At 38.9% G+C, this 14,516-nt stretch overlaps 1 protein-coding gene across 3 annotated transcripts in view; it reads left to right on the top strand.

Annotated features, from left to right (window-relative positions):
• Positions 1–14,516, top strand: part of atp2b2 (ATPase plasma membrane Ca2+ transporting 2) — a 123,532-nt gene that overhangs the window by 4,525 nt on the left and 104,491 nt on the right. For 2 of the 3 annotated variants that reach the window (XM_071493855.1, XM_071493851.1), the window contains exon 1: positions 6,308–6,599. The exons of the other annotated variant lie outside the window; for it this stretch is intronic. The gene's annotated coding sequence lies outside the window, so the exon portion shown is untranslated. Of the gene's footprint in view, positions 1–6,307; positions 6,600–14,516 lie in introns of those variants that run through there. 3 annotated transcript variants of the gene reach the window in all.

Raw genomic sequence — 14,516 nt, 5'->3', positions numbered from 1 at the left:
GTTTACCATATTATGTAAGGAATGTTATATTATGCTGTTGTAAGCCGTGCTTTGTCAACTTGCCTGATTTCTGAGTCTTGGCAAAAGCGGACTTTCAGCACTTTCAGTTAAATAATCTAGACTCCTGGGTAAACTGCACATTAGAGGGCTTACAGTGGGCTGTTTGTTTTGGGAGCAATCAGGTCAAACCTTTTGCTCAACAAAGCCTTCAGTGAGACTAAAAGAACTTGCAGCATTTTTGGGGAATTGCGCATTACAACAATGTAAGTGACAAACTTGAAGATAACTAACTTGAAATTGGTTTATATAATGCTTTCTCTAATACTCTGAATATTGTATATATCTGTATATATTTTATATATGTATTGTTTTTAGGATTTTTTCTTTCATACTCCTCCAAGGCTTAAAATTCCTGCCATGTATGAGGCACAGCAGGTACCTCCTGAGTGGTCACCTAAGTTCCTTCCTGCTGACTTGGTGTTTGTGTTACATTCACCCTGAAACAGACTTCTCCCTGCATGCCTGTGTGGCATTAGAAAAGAGTGTGAGTTTTTTTTTTTTGCTTGGCGAGAGTGAACGTTGTGTTAGTGAAAGGAATTGCTAACTGCTAAATGTTTAGTGGCAGGAGCGAATTGAATCGCTTAAAATAGAGTGTCTGCAAACAAAAATTCTTGGTTACAGAAATAAAGCCCAGAAAAAAAAAAGAATGAAACCAGTTCCTGTGAGCTGTTGTTGGAAGATGGATCCTCAGTATTTACTATTAGTGTTCTAAAAAGTTGAGGAACAAATTTTTATTTATCTTGTTGGAGTAACTGTGTGGGACGGCATTTTTCTTGCTGTGATTCAGCTAAAGAGAATCACAGAGGTTAACATGCAGCAGGAGGCCTGTGCCTTTAATCAGTATTTCAGTGATAGTATCACAGAGAAGGAAGTCACAGAGGCAATTGATCTCCATTCTAATTTTTTTAGAACAAAAATTTACCCCTTTTATATCTTCCTCTAGTAGACGTATGAACCATGACTCTTGTCTGTCGGGAGCAAAACAGAAAAGTAATTGTTGTAATTGTTGTTATAAAGCCATCAAGTTGAGGGACCAGTTAGGGTGGAAGGATTGGTCAACAAAATGTTGGCCATGGGAGGTGACTGTCTGTATTTCGTTTCCTACTGACTACCTCATTGGTGACTTCTAAGATCACTGATTCTGTGCTATGCTGTGAACAAAAACAGGATTGGACTGGTTTGAATATATCATTGGAGATGAAGTGGGCTTTGAGTTGGGAGGCAAAAACATGTTGCAATATTTTCATTTTTAACACTTGATATAAATGATGGTTAACATAGAGTAAAAAAATTACAAAGGAGATAAATAAGTTCAAGGCTGTACAACACACTAAAACAAAGCCCTCAATGTGGCACCTGGAGCAAGCTGTAGACTAAGACATCGGAGTCAAAATGTCAATATGAAAGGTAGAGTAATCTCTTTTCACTGCATTTAGGTGGATGCTTTTTAATCTTAAAGATGTGCTGATATCAAGGTGTGAGGAGTTAGTGACTATTGTCCAGTATGTTATAGATAGAAGTCATTCATCTCCCCCTCAGGTTCATGTGTTATGAACAGCTGTTCACGCTGTTATTGGTGGCCAGACTTGGAGGTCATTTGTACCTCCAATACGAACTGGGACGGGAATATGAGATTTCTTTCATGGCACTGACTGATGCATGCTGGCGATAAAGACATATATGACATATGAAATGACTTTGGGTCAGTGTTATGCTGCAGGTCGTGGGGTGACCATATACAGGTCATTTAGTAGAACTGCAGGTGTGAAGAACCTTGATCTCTTGCAGAGATATCAGCAGTAGTCCAGATTGAAACAAGACTGTACTTTGTGAGTGTGCATTGATGTCCACAGTAATATACAACAGTAAGGTCACTCCGCAGTCCAAATCATTTGTCATTTGATGGAATTGCTGTGGCAATAAAGTCGTCCTTGTGTTGTATGGTTTGTCATTCTTTAACCGGGACGAGCTGTTATGAAGCACACACGACGTAGCCATCATAGCAGCACTGCTTTTAATACTCTCATGCACTGCTGCTGCTCTTGCTTCTCTAAAAATTTCATAGTGCAAATGGAGGTCGTTGAGGCTTCTATAGCACTTGTTTGTATCTTGTTCTTTCTATATCACATAAAACCCTGCTCATGGACCAATTCTTACTGAGTGACACAGACTCTCTAAATACCATACCAAATACCAATACCAAAGCTGTACAACAGGAGTCTTACAGGGTGAAAGGGATTCGGAAATCCATCCAATGTGTCATAGTTTTGCTTTAAGTAAAGAATCTGAATACTTCTTCCACCATTGAAGGTCACACATGCATGCATCTTTCAGTGGGATTTCAGCTTTTTTGAGACTGGATAGCTAGCATGTAGGAGTAAACTCCAAGTGTAAATTAGGTCACTGTCTATTCTCATAAAAGTTATTTATTTTTTTAATGTGTTTGAGGGAGTTTACCTTTCAGCAGGAAAATAACACAAAACATACATAAAAATAATAATGGTCAAACAGTAGAATATTCTTGGCCAGCCAAGTCAGTCACCTTAAATAAATCCAACTGAACATGTTTGATTTGCAAGAAGACCAAACTGAATTCCTGGCTCTGCATCACCAGGGAAGATACCAAGTGTTGGGACTTGAAACTGAATATGCATTGGCTGAATACAAAGTATTGAATATGGTTTTAAGTGTATGTTAAGTGTGTGTCTGAAGGCTGTTGTTTGCTATACTGAATGCAGTTATTGTAACTGTGAATCACTAGGAAGTAAAAAAAAAAAAAATCATATTATGTTCTTTTATGCAGTGAAAATCTTATCCACTCAGATACATTAGCAACAGGATCATCAGCCATGTGAGCTCCTGGTACAGCAGAATATGGTGCACTGCAGTGTCCTTGTTTGAGATGAAATGTTTTGAAAGCCTCACAGTCTTCTGATCTCAGTACCCGTCAATCGGGTGTGTGATTGACTGGCTTTGTGGTTATGAAATCCTTTTACTAAAGCTCACTTGGAAAGTAATGGGTCGCAGTCTCTGCCGCAGGAATACCAGTAACAAAATGCATGATGATGGGGACTGCTGTAAGCAGTTTACTGTAACATTCACGCCCCAGCTTAGAGCAGACCAATTATTTTCTTCACTGCCTTTATCTCCTGTAGGCAACATGCTGTTACTTTACTTCTGCCTCTTTTCCCCCAGTGTTCTATCCTGATAAAATAATGAACTCACCATTTTTGGAGTCCTTTTTGGCTGCAGCCATCTGATCATATGTGAAAACATTTTAGTGTCTGTGCAAGTTATTGTTTTTGAATGTGTGCACATTTTTCCACATAGCCATAGGTAACAGTTACATCCTCATTAATTTACTATACTTTACTGTAGGTTGGCCATCACAGTATTTTAACATAGTAATTTACTGTGCAGTCTCTAAAGTGGCTTGCTCTTGAAAAACAGTTCATCAAAATCTTGTTTCTGTTCTGTAGTATTGCTATTAGATGTATTTTTTACATATCATAAATTATTACTGTGATCTGTTTGAGCGTTACTGGTTGCAGATGTTCAGTGAGCTTGCCATAGAGGCTGGAAGCTGCGCTGCATGTAGGGTTGGTGGTACCATCTGGATCATGTGCAGACACATGCACGTGTACTGCGCCTTCAATTGGCTCAAGCAAACAGCATTTCCAAAAGGACAAAAATGAACTATAATAATCTATAAGATGTCACCTTGTGCATTTTTCACAATTTCATGACATTTTAAAGACTAAATTAAATGATACATTGAAAAAAATAATCAACACATCAATCCAGAATTAAAATAATCTTTGCTTTAAGCTCTACAACAAACTTTTGCTGCCTTTTCTGTCACATTTACGAATTCATTGTATCTCTAGAATTTTAAAATCTGGACAAGTTTAATATTTTTCCAGTTCATACTAGGCTGAATGAGAACATTTTCTGTTTATTTGTTTCGTTCATGCTTTTATAATTCTTCCAAAATTCTGATTATTTTAAAGTGAGAAAAGACAATCTCTGCCCCAGTGTTTTTTCTGTCGTTGTTGTCTTCCAGTAATAATATCTGAAATATACAAACCAATTATTCCAGGTCTTAGGAGAGTTTGTAGTTTAAAATGTCTTTGAGGAAGAAAGTGATGCAAAATCAATTAAATTTATATGCAGGAAACCTAGTATGTGAGATCTCTGTGCTACTATTCTTTATCAAACCAAGCAGGCCAGTGTGTGCAGGACTTACTGAAGTTGTACTTTAAAGCTATTTTACTTTAGACACACACAAATCATAAAATGTTCTCATGTGGTGAGAGGGAAGATGTGGCTTTGTCTGTCTTTAAAGAGTCAAGCTGATGTGCCCCGTCTCACTGTAGAGAGGCAAGCCAGAGATGGCATCTAAGTATAATTTTGTGTGTGTGTACATGCATGCGCGCATGTGTGTGTGTATGTGTGAGGGTTTTGGGGGGTACTGTCTATTTACAGCTCAGCCTGTGGGAGATGTCCAAGTCCAACAGAAAGGGCAGGGGGGGGCATGGGAAGACCTCCACTCTTCCTCATGTGTCATCCTCTTCTGTTAAGACTTTAAGCATTGTGTGTGTGTGTGTGCGTGTGTATGTGTGTGTTGTTGTACATGGGTGTGCGCACACTGTGTGTTGATGTCGAGGTTGCTGAAAACAGTCTCTAGTGCATAAGTAAAAGAATATGACACTTGCATGCCCATGCACACACATTTGTTCAGGGAGAATTGTCGAACAGGATTTGAATTTTCCTTGTGGCTGACCCCACAGCTGGTTGTTTACAAGGCCAAATACTTTCTCTTCCAATGATAGTGATTCATTATTTTCAGAGAGGAAGAGCGAGAGGGTTAGGCAAAAAGAAAACAGAAATAGAGAAACAAAGTTTTATTTGACTTTATTTGACTTTGAATTGAAGAATGTTTCAAAACTCAGTTTACTGGATGAAAATAAATGCAGTGAAATCTGGGGGTTTTTCATATTACGAAAACATCATCCTTCCTTAAAGGCCCACTCTGTGATCTTTTTGACTACAACCACTACTTTCACAGACTTCATCGGGGGATGTAGTTTCCTCAGTTGTCATGGAGATGGCTTGATATTGATGAGATAAGGTTGAAAGCTCTGGAAAAACCTAATTATTTTTGTTAAATGGCTAAAATTGAACTTTCACACTACATTGTATATGAATAATTGAGTTTAGCTTGAGTTAATATATGAAAATCTGCACTTTTGTGGTTCTCATCTAATTGTGATTGAAAATAAGTCCTCTCCAAATGATACCCTGCCCACATTTTTTTCTTTACTTGGTTACTTTACTTACAGTGGCTAAAAACCCTAACTGCCGTTTATTGGGCCTCTAAATGCCTGAGACCTACCACTAGGCAGTTAAATCGACAAAGTTTTGCTTGAAGATTTGCTTGAGATTGTTTGAGTGTTTAAACTTACTCAGCTCCCTGGGGCACAACAACATCATTTTACTGTTGGCCACCGGGCTTTCTCATGGGAGCAGTTGTGGTTTACCTGCTATGCTTAAGGGACCCTGAGTAATTGTACTATCAGAGGTGCGAGTAGCTCACATTAATTTGCCTCACCTTTATTTAACAGTAGTCATCTAATGTGATTGATTTCAATTTTGAAACTTTCTGTTCCATTGAGAGAATAATAAACTGAGACAGGGGTTTGTCTGAGAGCTTGTTTAACTTGCCCGACAAGTCCTTTGTACTATTACACATTGCTGTGGGGGTTACTGTTTGCATATTTAGCCCCACCCCTTTGTCCAAATTTGCATTTTTCAAGAAAAATAGATAAATATAAACTCCAAGCTTCAAAGCACTCAGAAACCTAATTATAAGAAAACAAAATTCTGCACTTAGTATGTTGCTGCCATTTAAGCACATTTACATGTGCTTTTGATTTTTAGTTTTGTCTCTGCAGTCAATAAAAAAAATAGAATAAACTACAGAGAGTGCAAACCAAGCAACACTCAAACATTTCAAAGCAAAAGAAATCCCTTTGAGTGCAAAGTTAATTACTGTCAATTCATCAGAAAAGTTTTTTTTCTCAAGATTGACTGAAGGCTTTGGTTATGTGTGTGTCAGTGTGTGCTCTCATCACAAGAGGTCATGCTAGCAGGTCCTGTATATACACGACACCAACTCTCTCCCTCCCTGCGTCCCTCTCTCTCTCCCTCCATCTCTCCCTCCCTGTCTCCCTCCCTCCCTTCATTTGTTCTAGGGACAGAGCCCTAGTGTGAAGCGTCTTGTTCTTGTACTTTCCTGTGCTGTGCAGCTTTCCAGCCGTTCAGAATGAGTTCGCTTATGGCAAATACACTGTCTGTGCGACGTGGAAAAGCCCGATTTGGCCTGCTGTCTGCTCCTGCTACAAGCTCTCTAGGTTATATATAGATTTACTCTTGGACAGGCCACCCTGCTGCTACAACTATCATCAGCACCAAAAGGGATATCTGGGGAAACTGTACCTTGCGCCACCACCACATTTTCCTCTCTCTGCTGTTTCACTGTAAGTAAATCCTTTTAAAACAATGGCATTTCTGTTGAATTTGAGAGTCTGGTTTTGTCACTATGGAGAGCGCACAAAGGGATTACTTAGGAGCAGTAAAACTACACTTCACATGTAGTGAACTACTTCAGCTTTTGTAATCCTTTAGGTGCCACTTAATATTTCCTGTAACTGCAGTAGCAACAGTCAACTTCATTGTAGGTTTCAGTGCATCAGACTGTCTTTGAAATGGGCTCAGTAAACAGCACTGCACTAGACCAAGCTATTGGAGAGAAATGTGGTTTAATCGTGTATTAGTTCTATATTTGTTGTTGCAAGCAAAGAAAAGAGACAGACTTGTAAGTGAATTTGTGGCGGTGTAGAGAAGTAATGTTTCAGTTGGAATGGTGTATTCACTGTATCAACTTTGCCCAAGGTTGCCTTTGTTTAATGCACAACTGTGTGTTCTGAACATGCTTCATTGAGACTTGATGTAAAATAATCAAATTTATTTGATTTTAATTTTGGTATCCACGTCTTTTTAGCGCTTATTTGAAACCTTATTCATGACAGAGTTTATTTTCTTTCCCATCACTTCTTCTTCGCAATTTGTTTAAATAGGGAAATGCTACAGTTAGGTATATATTTGTCTGCAGGGAAAACATTTCTCTTACTCATCAGTTACAGAGGGAAGGGAGGGGGGTGGGGTTTGGGCGACAGTTATGCTTGCATCTGACAGAGGACCCAGACAGCAAGACATGGAAAGTTTAAAAAGTGAGTTTCTCATCTCTGAAAATGGAAATTCAGAGAGTAGGCAGACATAAAAATAAGAAGAGAGAAACAGGATGGTGGGAACATCTGGGGAAACAAGACCAGTGCCAAACCCTGTGACAACATGAAGGGACTGGAAAGTCTCCTGAGACAGCCTTGAACACACACACACACATAGTCACACACATGTGCATACATGTTTAAGTGCACACTGGGGTTGGATTATACTATGCGCTTAACTATTACACTCAGCCATGGCAATAAGCTCAGTCTGTGGCCAGTGGACTTTATTTTGGCAGATTTAAATTACAAAAAGAAGTGTGTTGTTACTTGTGCCTTATCAGTATTTAAGGTCTAAAATGTGACACACAGTTTGTGCACTGGCCCCATATTGCCCACATGTAGGCAGCTGCAATTTGATTAGAAATCTAGGGCTTCACTCATGACCTGTGCTAGTACAATTTTTTACACATAACCCTAACCTTCTACAATTTTCTCACATTTGAAAGACTTTTAAAATCTTTACCAGTAGGCAGGTTTCTTATTTTAGGATTCCTCGTCCATATTGAATGCCATTAAGAATCAATGTTTAGTATAATGAGTATAAGGAATGAGAGAGCTACAAAAGTGCAGCACCTTTGACACCCGAGGGATGGGGATGGAGGGCTGGGAGATGATGGGGTAAGGTGTGGGGTTGGGGTGTAAGAGAGCACTACTACCTTCTGGTGGACTAGTTTTCATGACACCAATTACCTGCAGTGGAGAGTGTATGTTTGTGTGTGCAATTGTGGAGAATTACCCTCAGTAAGTCATCCCCTCATCCTTAACTGCTTGATGGAGCACTCCCACCTGGATTTTCTCCATTCTCCAGTGTCTCTGTTTTCACTCCTCATTTTAACTCCCACCTTCTTCTCTGCTCTACTTCTTTTTTCTTTACCCTTCCTTTCCCATGTGTAGGGGATTCAGTCATCTTCAAAGGTTGATGTCGGTGTTTTGTAGATACCTCCGCCTAATAGTCCAGTCCCCACTATAATGTGTAGGATTTTATATCTTGATCATCACTGCACCTTTTGGGATTTCTGATGTCTGATGGGTATAAATCATGGCATTCATGTGCTGTAAATGAGCTAGGATGAAAGTAAAAATAATAAAGGTGAGCTTGAAGATTATTTATTGACCTTGGAAATAGTAGTTTGGCTAAAAATTCTCAACATTTGCTAGAATCACTTGAAATTTTTTGCAGAGAACCTCATAGACTTGATAAATTTTTTAACTGATAAATGTTATGTGAAGTGGCTGAAAGCTATGGAAAATTCACTAAGATTTTTTTTTTTTTGGTAGAATCATAAAAGTCTTAAAGAGAACCATATATACACTACATAAAAATAGCAACTTCATAAAAATGTATCCATTGCTGCTCAGTTGGGCTGCTTGACTATGTCAAAAATCATAATCACGATTATTTTGATCAATATTGAAATCATGAATTTTATATTTTTTTATTTAACGTTTTAGAAAGCCTAGTGTGCAAGCAACATATCAACCCAGGCAGCACACTTGTTGATAGTAAAGCTAATATCAAGCACTACCAAAAAAGAAAAGAAATAAAAAAGATTTCGAAACAAAAAGCGTTGTGTCTGTGTAGTTTTTCTGGTGATATACAATATTTCAGAGCACAGGCACTGTAGACAGATCTGTCACCTGTCCAGGTGCTTGACCGCGGCTACACTGCGAACAGGGATGAAAGAGTAAACGCAAATTTTTTAAAAACACGCAATCGCCGATCAAAGCATCTCACACCGAGGCCCCGACACCTTTACAGGAGCACCAGCCCGGGGATGAGATGAAACAGATCCGTTTGACCAGTTTGCAATTGGTGGAAAAAGGGTATAACTTAATGATATTGGAGCATGGGATAGCACCCAAACAGGGCATGGGTCAGGTCTCTCCAGACTCTTTCTATTTTCTCTTTCTATATATAGAAAGTCTCTCAACTGGCAAACTGCTCTAGATGTATGCGGCACAATAATCGTTTTATCTCAATTTTCTTGTTTTCATAATCGTTGGAAGCCAAAATTGTAATCAAAAATAAAATTAGATTAATCGCCCGGTCCTACTGCTCAGTGCACAATTTGCACAATCAGTGACGTCTAGAAGTAGAGTACACAGACGATTAGTTTACAATTGAGACATTTAGGAAACAATTGTGTCTAGATTTACTTATGTTAATCTTTACCAGATTCGCTTTCAGAAACATTGTTAAAAGAACTACAATACAAACAGTGTGTTAGTGTGCGTCTACTTGTGTGTGTTTAGGTTTTGAGGGTGATACAAAATATGCTTTGGATAAGAGGAATCTGTTGGAACCAAGTAGAGGGTTTACTACTTTAAGGCTTCAACAACAGCCTGTTATGTTACCAATAAATACATCAAAGCACAGACATCTCTTGCTCTCCGTATCACCAGGCAGCGTAAAGACAATAATGGAAAAACACAGCTTGCCGTTTTCTTACACAAGTTTGAAGGGGTGAACGGAAAAATCCTGTCCGGTCAGTGGAAATAGCCCCTGAGAGGAAATAACTTGACCATGCTAATGCTGGGTCCAGAGACGAGTGTACCACGACCATTAAAGTGCCAGGAGAGAGATACAATCAACAAACCCACGCACTCAGTGCACCAAAGAACAGTGCAGGACGGAGCGCAGTGAGGAGCTACCTGCGTGCCTGTACTCACACACAGTTGCCGTTCCACAGAAAAACAAGCACACAGACATTACTTCCTACTAGCTGAGTGTGTTTCTGATGGAGCTGAGGGATCGGGTACATTCTAGGCAGAATATCTCTACACTGCCAAACCAGCAAACTTTTCTTAAAATAGCAGCTGACCCAGTCCGCTTCTGGGGTTACTCAGTTCAGTCATTGGTCTTAGTTAATTAGCTTCTTGGAATGATTGCAGCTAGAGGAAGAAAAAGGAGATATGTAGAAAGAGAGGAAGATTGGTATGACCAAAATGCTGTACCTCACAAATGTAAAGGGCTCTTTGAGGATTAAAACTTGGTTTTAGGGTTAGATTGGAAATAGGTTTAGGTTAAGGTTAGGGCAAGGGTTGGGGTTAGGCATTCAGTGATGGTAAAGGTTATGGAAAAGGTTAGGGGATGCATTATGTCCCATTGTGGGTCCTGATGAATATAGGGTTAGAGTTGTGTGTGTCTGTCTGTCACACCCACTTCTAAAGCCAGTGTTTAAATTAATGTCTTTAATTGCACTACTAATGTAGTTTTACTGCTCAATCATGCCATCATATGAGACTTGATATTGTAATGTATTTTCATAATAGTGATATCATGATTAAGCTAAAATGTGTAAAGTTTTGTAAAGGCTTCTATAAACCTGGTATTACATATGTAATAAAGTACCTGTTTTGTCTTGATCTTGACCAACTGGTTAATTGTTTGGTCTGTAAAATGTCAGAAAATAGTGAAAAGAAATGTCCCTTGTAGTTTCCAAGAGCTAAATATTCATATTGCTTGTTTTGTTTAACAGGCCGTCCAAAACCCAAAAGAATATATTCATATCTGACAAGCTGGAGCCAGGGAATTTTTGGTATTTGTCTTGACTTTGACAACAGCCTGAGGTCCAAACTCTTACTTGATAAGGACCAACACTCCCTAAACAAATGTGTTCAAAAAGTCCAGTTATCTCGAGCTGTATCATCTTCCTGATCTGGATGTGCGTGTCTGTCTTTCGTTATATCTTTTTCTGCTGACATTAATTCATTTCAACTCACACCATTTAAATCAGCCATGCATAGCTTAAACTTGTGGTACATCCACAAAGGTCACGTTGTTTCCCAGCACTTAGGCTCTTGTAGCCAATCATTTGGTTTCCTGACTCAGTGGTTGAGCTGAGAACAGTGAATTCTGATCCAGTCAGATCAGCATCATTACAGTGACATTTCTTCCTGAAATCAGTTAATTTCATTGGAATTGCAGTTATCAGTGGCTTCGCTTGTGGGGGTGAAGAAAATTTGTGCAGTCCTTTCACTTCGAGTTGGGGAACTTTTATATGAAAAGTCATACTGTTGATCAGTTTTAATGGTTTTGGCTGTAGGACCTGGTGAGGGTCGATCTAACTTGGCATAGTGTTTTGCGTGAGCCCAGTTCCAGCACACAGGTACACAGAGAGGACCGGTAAAGTGACAGGTCCAGTGAAACGTGGACCTGTCACAAAACTGTCACAAAACTGTGCTGCATTGGGTAGTCTGGTTGTGTAGTATTGTACAAAAAAGAATGATGATATACCACTAGAATCAGTGATTTCATTTTTCAAAAACAAGACACATGAAGACGGCATTGTTACGACTGATTGTACAGATTTGTAGGCCAAAATCCAACAAGTGTGATTTTTGGATTACGTTGGGAATACATTCTGATTGATAGTTTGGCTGCAGGACACAATTAAATCTAATCAGAATAAGCAATTCATTATAAGATGGTGTCATTAGCGATTACAAATTAATGACAACATAACATGACAGTTGAAGTCTTCTTTTTACTGCATAACAAACAATCAGGTCTTATCTCTTCATGGAATAACTTAATTCAAGTCCAAATGACATTGTATCCCACAGTTTCAGTGTGCTGGTGTGGCAGCAATAGAAAAGGAATTGTAGCGCATTGTCTTCAGTAGCGGCTAGTGGTACAGTTATATTCTTCAGTGCCGACATAGAAAAGGGCCTTTCAGAGATATTGCAGGACCATATTCCCAAATGCACCCTGCAATTAGTTGGGGCCTAACATCATTTGAATATTGAGTGTGAATGAATTGGGCCATGCCCCTGAGGAAAATTCTGCTTCACAAAAATAAATTCTAAAGTAACATTAAAACAAGTCAATAATGTGGAATTAATTAATATACATGCATTTGTTGGCTTTGTATTGTATTCATTTATTAATTCAGTTATATCCAAATATAATAAGATTTGATGACATGCAAAAGACCAAATGTGGTCCTGCAAAGTATCGATTTATTCATTGTGCTTTTGCTTCCCAAGCAGGTTCATCATCATTTACCCATAAGCAGCTTATTTATGGTGCTATGTACTCTCTTGTGGTGATTCTGCCTCGTCCGACGCAAGGACATACATTTCCTCCTGTGAGAGGTTTTTTTGGCGGACTGCTCTCTTTTAGCATGAAATTGCCAGGATGCCACAATGAAATGCACTCTCTTTTTTAAGGAAAGAAAAAAGGCCAATCACACTAACTGATTATGTGTTCCTCCTAATCTGACCCCTCCTCCAACTGTGCTATGCACCTGTGGTCATAACATTACTAAAGACCAAGATCATGCATTGTGCACTTGGGCCATGTGCATTTTGCTGTGCTTTGTAGCATAGGCCATTAATACTTAGAAATAGCGTGTTCTTGATGTGTGTGTGTGTTCATGAGAGAAAGAGAGAGAATGAGGGAGAGTTATGTATCACCCTATTCTGCTGCAGAGGTAATACTGGATGCCTGCCCAGTTTCTTCATGCACCATTGTTTAAACACTGTGGTGCAGCGGCTATAACTTCCACACACACCTACTCACTGGTAATCAAATTTCTAAGAAGTTAAAAATACTGTTTTTCTCTCTTACAGTTACAGTTGGATTTGATAGTAAATGAGAAATGTGAGATTATGGTCTACAGGACAGTGCCTGTGATTATTACCATGATGTGATTCCAGACCCATTAATTACCAGCCACATCTCCAATTTATTCAGTGATTCAAATACTGTAGCTCTGGTGTTTTGCTTAAATGGCAGAGAAACAGTCTTTCAATGAGAGCTTTGTCGGCAGTTTGAAGCACATGGATGTCATGTTCTAACATAGCTAGCTAGCTATTTAGTTAGCTACATCCATGAAAAAATAGGACAGGGAAATAGCAACAAGCACAGCAATGTGGGTGGAATAGATTGATACAGGTGTACGGGTTACTGTAAGTCATCTTATAGCCACTCCCTAATCTGAGTGTCACCTAAAAATATCCCTGCCTTCCAAAACGAAGTTATCTAACATGGACACAAAATATTGTCACTTTTTGCACAATCCTTGCCACCAATTTGTCTTTTGTGGCAGTAACTGTTGCAATCTGTATTTTTCATTCACAAGATTTTCCAGGTAACAGACTCCACAGAGGTTTAGGCCACATAATAACAAACTGTCTCGTTTTCAAAACATGTGATGCTACTCCAGGTAACATCTGTGTTGATCCAGTGGTACTCTGTGTGCTGTACACAGCCACTGGTGTCCAAAGAAATCCTTTGATATAGAAAAGAAAGGCTAGAAACAGAAATACCCTTAGCCAGTCATCTTATACCCATCCTGCCTTACTATTCCTTCATTTGTCCTTTTACTTATTGATTCTTTCACCTCTGTAAGCTCTCATTTATCATCTATCCTCTCATCCATTTTTCTTTGATATCATGCTCCATATCTTATGTTTCTTTCATCAACTGTATGTATGTGTTAGGATGTAATGTGGCATACACCCCTCCATTTTCCTTCCCCTCTCACATTTCCCTCTAAGTCAGTTTTCAGCCCTCACTCTGTCATATTATCTAAACCTTGTTCTCATTCATCCATCTCTCCTTTTCTATCTTATTTCTTAATGTATCTCCCTCACCGTATTGCACTGTAATCTCCCTCCCTGTTCTCCCCTCATTTCCTGTTTGTCTTTGACCCTTTCCTCCTTTATGAATCACCTGAAGACTACTATAAGATAAGACATACACACAAAGATGAAATGCATGCAGTGTCTCAATTCCACAGGAGTGTGAAGTGTGCGGAAAGAATGAGCATCCTCTTGGTAAAGTAATACTTGGAAACATGTATCATACCCACAGTGAAATTAGACAAATTATGTAGATTTCATCTCTTTTTGTGCAGAGATGGTGCTGGGGGGAATTTAGCTTTGCTTACCTCAAAGACCGGAAACACTGGGAAACGAAGTCAGAATAGAAAAGTACTTATTTACATTTTAGATCTTATTAGATATTGCAGGTTAGTCACCAGTACACTCAGGCTGACTATCAGTTCTGCTTAGTCAAAGATAAACTGGGGAACCAAACAATGCTAATTTTTTTTTTAAACTCATTTGTTATGTGTATGCAATGTAATTTTGGTTTCA

Source organism: Trachinotus anak, unplaced genomic scaffold (genome assembly GCF_046630095.1).
Source record: "Trachinotus anak isolate AG129_WGS33_773 ecotype Australia unplaced genomic scaffold, CSIRO_AGI_Tana_v1 ptg000013l, whole genome shotgun sequence".
In the NCBI taxonomy this organism is placed as follows: domain Eukaryota; kingdom Metazoa; phylum Chordata; class Actinopteri; order Carangiformes; family Carangidae; genus Trachinotus; species Trachinotus anak.
The sequence above is the reverse complement of the archived record's forward strand: the minus strand, read 5'-3'. Positions and strand labels throughout refer to the sequence as shown.